We start from the raw sequence: 7,255 nt of genomic DNA, 5'->3' as shown, positions 1-7,255 counted from the left end.
GCGTCCTGGTTCCTAGATGGCCGTGTCTTCCTGCAGTGGCCTCACGTGGTAGAGGGTGGCAGGGAGCTCTCTGGGGTCTTTTTTATAAGGACGCTAACCCCGTGCAGGGGGGCCCTGCCCTCATTACCTGAGCAGCTCTCGAAGGCCCACCCCCAATACCATCACCGGGGGCAGGGACGGGGTGTAGGGTGTCAGGATCTCACATAGGAATTGGGGAGGACACAAACATGCAGAGCACAGCAGGGTCAGAGTGGACATCACCTGCCACCTGCAGGCGCCATGTCCCGGTGTTGGTGACCCCCTGAGGCAGCATTTGTTTGGAGACAAGCCCAGCCCTTGAGGAGTTTGGAGGTGCTGGAGGGATGCAGTGAGGGCAACTGTTCATAATTCTCTTCTTCTATTGAGTGGCTGCTTTTTTTTTTTTTTTTTTTTTTAAGGTTCATTTTCTTGCTTGTAAGACAAAACCCTGCCAACATTCGATTTGGGTTAAAACGCAAAATGCTGTGTCACATGTGACTGTGGCTGGCAGCTCACGTCCCCGGCTCACAGTGACTGTTGGTCCTACTGGGGGTTGGCTTGTCTGAGCCCCTCGACCACAGGCCCTGGGAACCCAAGGAACAAGGGCTCATTCTGGCCACCGCAGTGGGGGGCCCTCCACCCAAGTCCTCCCTCCTCCCTTGTCTGCCTTGTCTGCCTTTTCTGGTGGGCGGTGAGGGCACAATGGGTTGAGGCTGACGCTGTCCTGGGTGACACCCCTTCGTTTTCCTCCTGAGCTATGATTTGGCTGGAGTAGACCAATGGAAGCCCGTAGTCTCGGAGGTTTTGCCTGTGTGTGTGTGTGTGTGTGTGTGTGTGTGTGTGTGTGTGAGAGAGAGAGAGAGAGAGAGAGAGAGAGAGAGAGGCAGAGAGTGCTGTAAGCCTATTAACATCCCTCCTGGGAGATAAGAGATGAGTTTGCAGACCCGCCAAGTTCCCTTCAAGACAAGCCCCTGAGCAGGGAGGGTGACCCTGCTCTAAGTAGAGCCGCTCTCTGAGCGAGAGGTGATGATGGGGGGCGTTTGGGGTCCCTCCCCACCCCCACCTCGGTAGGGCCACAGACCCAGGCTCCAGACTAAAGGTCTCATCGAGTCAACACACCACAGACGTTGTGTGCGGAAGGAGAAGCCCTCAGATTGGTGCGGGCTCTCCCTGGGCGTCCACACAGGAGAGTCTGGTGAGGCCAGGAGGAGAAGGGAGGCTGGAGGGAGCAGAGGGTCCAGAGGAGGCCAGCTTCTGTCTCAGTGCGGGACCGGGGGGTGCCGGTCGCCTTTGCGAGCCTCAGTTTCCCTATGTGTAAAACGAGGGGATCGAACCAGTCCAGCGCTCTCAGAGACACACTAATAACCCAGCCCTCACAGAAGCACACCCTTAGCGGGGTCCCCGAACGGTGCCATCAGCCTGGCCCCGGATGGCCATGCAAGGTGACAATGTCACCGTGGCAACCGAGTCTAGAGCAACGTGCCATGGATACTCGTCGAGTGTTCCAGGAGAGAAACCATAAACCGTAGTTCCGTATTCTCACAGCAGTTAGTCAGCTAAGTGGTGGATTTCGGGGCATTGTGGAAGTGACCCCTGCTCTGGGGACATCAGCGTCGGAAGCGGCACAGCAGACACACCTGGCCATCGGAGGATGGAGCCTGGGGGAAGGTGGGCCCAACCCTGCAGAGATCAGAGTCGCATTTCTCCAAGTGGGACCACTGGCTCAAAATGCAGATTCCTGGGCCCTGCCCCAGGCCCACTGACCCGGAGCCTCTGAGGGTAGGCCCAGGGAGTCTGTGTTTTGCGCCAGGTGCCCAAGTGGTTTGCATGCACAGTAAATGTGTCGAAAACACTGACAAGCCAGCCAGCAGAACTTGAGCTTTAAAAGGGAGTCCTTGAGTCGTTCTAAAGTGCGCCAGCTTTTATTTTATTTGAGTCAACAGATCTCACCTAAATCAGCCCAGAAATGCGCTGGTGGAGGAGACACAGCTGTGTTGATGAACACCTTGATCTGAGCACAGACACAAATAGCCTCTATAGGCGCATCTGCACCCGCGCAGGGTCGTTGTCTGTTCCTTAGGCATTTAGTTTGCAACTCCTGTTCCAGGAATGGTTATTTGGGACGGATTTCAAGTTTCAGGGCAGGGATGGTGTCTTATTCATCCCAGACTCGGCTCTGTCAGGGAAAGAGGCCGTATATAGTGGGTGCTCCATGTAAATAAATGCCTGTTGAGATGAAATAAAAAGAAATGTTTGGACAAAGGTCACTAGACTTCCACAGAAGTCCCAGGTAACCAACCGCCTTATCTTCCATCACCACCCAGTGCCTTCCTGAGGGCACGATATCAGGTGACTCCATAACCGCATGTACACTTGGGAATGGTCAGGCCTCCCCACTTCACTGTTAAGGAAGTAACCCCATCAAACAATGAATTGATTTGTCCAAAGTCCCCCCAAGTAACAGCATAGCTGAGATAAGAGTTTTGAACCCATCACGCTCCCACGAGGCAGCAGGGGTTCCAGACGTGAAGTGCAGAGTGAGCCCAGGAAAAAGAGAAGTCAGCAATTCTTCAAACTAGACACAAATTCTCTAGATAGTGCCAGTGAGTCCAAAAGACATTAATTTGGTTAATGCAAGAATTCTTTGTCTAAAATAATTGTGAAAATGAGCCATATTTGTACCTTTTAAAGGACTCGGCAATCCATTATTTCTAGGTTTCCAGAACGGTTCAGTGCCTGAGTCTGCTTCCTCTGCTTGTTCTCATGTCCTTGGCAGAGGATTCCTAACTCAGTGGGTCTCCGTCTCGGCTGACCCTGCAGAGATCTGAGAGCCCTGTCATTGTGGCCTCACCCTGTAGGCACTAAAGCAGAACCTCAGGGTGTAAACTCCAAGCATTAAAAGGTTTGAAACACTCCCCAGGTATTTCCAGTGTGCTGCAAGACAGCATCCGCTGCCTTCCTCCGCGGACTCACGCCACTGAACAGACCTTTCTCCTCCAAACAAAGGTGAATCATATAAAAATTCACCTGGGATAGAATGAAGCCAGAGAAATTAGATTGTCCAATAACCAGCTCACCCAAACGGACAAAGTTATTTTGGAGGATTTTTTTCCCCCAAAACAAGAGTCCATTATATTAACTGACCTACTTTATTGATTCCTGTTCTCTTGGGAGCCTCTCCTGGACCCATTTTCCTTCTTCCTCAAGTTTTTAGGTAGCATAGTGATTTCAACGCGGGCTGAACGTTGGACCCACCTCGGGAGACGTGAATGAGGTGACGTATGGCTCTGGGTGTGGTCTGGGCCCTGGAATTTTTAAATTTCCCCCCAAGGTGGTTTAATGGACATCCAAGGTTGAGAGGAAAGCCACTGATTTTGTCTTTCTTTCATCAAAAGCCTGTGCTAAACTCTTCATTCTTTCTGAGTCTGAAGCCTCTCTTCTGCATTTGATCTTAATAGTAATTTGGTCACTTGCGGAATTCTGGGTTGGAAGTCATTTTCCTCTGCCTTTTGAAAGTGTTCACTCACCACCTTCCACTATCAGTGTGAAATGTCGGCTATTAGTCTAAGTATCATTCCTTTGTGTAGGTTGTCTGTCTTTTTTCCTCCCTGGCACCCCTTAGATGTTCTCTCTGTCCCTGACGTTCTGCATTCTTACTGCAATGCATCTGGCTGGGGGTTTGTTGGTGCGTGTCCTGCTTGCTCCTCGGTGCTATCTTTCTATTTGGAAAGTCATGCCTTTCTTCAATTTTGAAAAGTTGGCAGCTATTATAATTTGGACACTTCCTCCACCCCTTCTGTCATCTGTCATCCTGGAACTTCTTTTAAGATGCATATCTCAGCATCTCATTTCATCCTCCATATTATGCCATTCTCTTTCACATTTTTCCTTTTTCGTCTGTCTCATTAGCATGAATTCCCTGGTGCAATCTTCTATTTCACTGATTCTCTCTTTAACTATGTCTACTTTAGAGTAATTGTGTTTCACTAAACCGTTTATCTCAATATTTCCAGTTTTCTTTTTTTTTTTTTAACTTCCAGGCTCTCCATTCAGTCATTTTTCTCACCCACTTCTTGATCCCTAGATGCGTGAGCTGTTTGTTTCTCAACAAAACCTCTGCCTCTGTGTCTTTGAAGAGTGCTACAGGGAGTTAAAGTTTGGATTTCCTCTGAGGCATTGTCCCATTTGTTGTACTTATTGGAAATGCTTTCAAGGCATTTATTTCTCTCCTGTGCCCTGGGACATTATTTTGCAAGCTCCTATTGTTTTGTCCATAGTGACTCTACTCTCTCCTATTATGGCTGGCAGGCTTACGGTTAACTCCACCTGTGTCTCCACCCCTCCTCAAAGCCAGGAAAACAGTCTTTATCAAAAGCAATCAGTTTTTTGTTCACAAGAGGAAAGCCATCGCCCTGCTCTTTGTCTCCCAGAGTAAGCCGATTGCAGGCTCTTGCCACACATGGGGCGCCATCGGCGTCCTTTCCTGCTTACAAGGTGACATCCCAGTGGCACTATGTCTAGGCCTGGACACCAGTAGGCAGGTTGCTTTGGGCCCTTCTGTGAGTTTGCACATTCAATTTATAGCCAATATATATTTATATATTTAGAAGAACTGTGTACATAAAGTATTTTGTGTGTGTATATTAAGATGCTTTGGGGTCCCAGAAGGAGAAAAGCCAATTCAACTTGACTTTAAAATAAGGAACTTTGCTGTGTCGTGCAGCTGCAAGCCTGGCTCTACTTGGTCCAGTTGCTCTGTGATGTGCAAGGAAGCTTCCATTCACCCTTCCAGACTGCCTCCCAGCCCTCTCTGGGCTGTCTACCCCAGAAGTCTGCCTGGATGGACGTCCAGTTGAATTTTGCTAAGGGCGAGCATCAACAGAAGATCCAAATGGGAAGTGACTGTGAGGTTGGGCGTTTTGTCTCCCAGCTGTCTCCCTGCAGGAACCCCTCAAGCTGGCTGCAGCCCCCACAGATGGACCCAACTCCTCAGAAGGCAATCTTCACATAGCCCCTCTGCCTCCAAGTCCTGGGAAGGATCCTCTCCCCTTTCAGGACTTAAGGTGTGGAGGTCAGGACAGAACAGCTGTCCTCACTGCTACTAACTCCAAGTGGGTACCGTACTTACCTCTTGTACACTTTTTAAAACAGTTACATTATTAGACTCCCCCACATTATCCCGATTCCAATGTGCCATCTACTGGGACTTTGCCTGGTTAAAAAACAAAGTCACCAAAGATCAAGGTATTTTTGAGTCTCCAATCTGCTATCTACAGTGCAACCTTCCTCCTAACAGTGGTTGGTTGTCAGATGGCGCCAGCAAGAACTGTGCATACATGTTAACATTCAGTGAGGAGAAAAGACCATCATCCCTTCAAAGACAAAGGAGTCTTTCCCAGAGGCTGCCGACCAACTTCCCTTGATGTTTTGTTGGCCAAAACCACTCGTGTGTCCATTCCTGAGCTAACTCCTGGCCACCAGAGAAAGGCCATGCGTTGGTTGGCTTCCATGGAGTGTTCAGACCCATTGCTATCAAGGAAGCTCCTATGACTGGCTTAGGTTTTCTCGCCCTGAGATCCATCCTCCAATCACAGGGCTGTTGCTACATAATGGGGCAGGGATGGAATGGGTGACAAGGAGTCATTCACCATTTATGCTAAGTTTGGAGAGAACAGAGGATGACGTGGTGAATCTGAAGATGTATTTCCATGACAACTCCCTTTTTGGCTGTCCATAGAATTTTGTGGTTCCTTTTTTTTTTTTTAAGATTTTATTCATGTATTTGAGGGGGGAGGGGCAGGGAGAGAGGGAGAGGGAGAGAGAGGGACAAGCAGACTCCCTGCTGAGCATGGAGCCCAACACAGGGCTTGATCCCAGGACCCTGAGATCATGACCTGAGCTGAAATCAAAAGGCAGACATTTAACGGACTGAGACACCCAGGCGCCCAGAATTTTGTGGTTCTTTTGAAAACACTAGTTATTTGAAAGTAATGACTCCTGAAACTTTCATAAGTCCCCAAATCCAAGACTACTACCAAGATGCAAAATGCTCTCAGCTTCCTTACCTGAAAGAGAATGACTATCACAGAGCATTGCCTTGAATCCTTGAATGAGATCTTGTGTCCCATAAGGATGTCCACACCAGGTGGGGTGGCAGCCAGCCAGGTTCAGGTATCGCTCTGGGACCGGCTCTTACCCTGCTCTGTCCATGATGCAGTCTGACCGTGGCAGCATTCCAGAGGACCATTGTCAAAGACTCGAGGGGTTGCTCATGATGGGTCCAATGCCAACTGAGTGTCAAGTGTCGGGTACCACACCCTCTCTCTCTTTTTGTGAAACCAGACCTGGAGACAGTTTTATTTCAAGATCCATCATTTATGTAAGTTTCTTCATGAGAAGAGATATGAGAATTTCCATGAACTACATCAGATCACCACATATACCTATAAAAGGTGATTATATATATCCAGTGTATGAAACTTGTAATGATTCTTCACCCCCTTTCCTTCTTACTTCCTCCCCTTCTCCTGTCAGCAGGAAAATCTGAAGCCAGCCCACTCTCTCTGGGTGAATCTTGACCTAGAGAATAAAATTGCTTTTTCTATAAAAAAAGAAGGACTCTGGTGACTGCAACAGAGATGAACAGAAGTAGATACTCAACTTGCCCTAGAAATGTATATTAATCATTTAGTTACACCCCCATTAGAAAAGACTACCAGCTGGGGCACCTGGGTGGCTCAGATGGTTAAGCGTCTGCCTTCAGCTCAGGTCATGATCCCAGGGTCCTGGGATCGAGCCCCACATCGGGCTCCTGGCTCAGCAGGGAGCCTGCTTCTCCCTCTGCCTCTCTCCCTGCTCATGCTCTCTCTCTCTCTCTTTCTCTCTCTCTCTCTGTATCTCTGTGTCTCAAATGAATAAATAAAAAAAAATCTTGAAAAAAATGTTAAAAAATATAAAAAAGAAAAGACTACCAGCCTATATATACTACTTGATATTATAAACAATGCTCTACAAAACTCTAAATGATCCAATAATTTTAGTATGCTTTCCCTGAGAGAATTTTGCAAACACTTTAATCTGTGTGGATTCACAGGCAGCACATTGTCATAGCCCCAGCAAGTTCCCCGCGCATGAGCCTCCATCCACACCTGCCTGGAAGGGGATGGGTAACACACGTGAACACCAAGGGTACAGGGCTTAGTTATTAGAAAGTTCTAGACCAAAAATCCAATTAAGG

The sequence above is a fragment of the Callorhinus ursinus genome, unplaced genomic scaffold (genome assembly GCF_003265705.2).
Source record: "Callorhinus ursinus isolate GAN/ISIS: 27379988/994484 unplaced genomic scaffold, GSC_fseal_2.0 scaffold75, whole genome shotgun sequence".
NCBI lineage: Eukaryota > Metazoa > Chordata > Mammalia > Carnivora > Otariidae > Callorhinus > Callorhinus ursinus.
The sequence above is the reverse complement of the archived record's forward strand: the minus strand, read 5'-3'. Positions refer to the sequence as shown.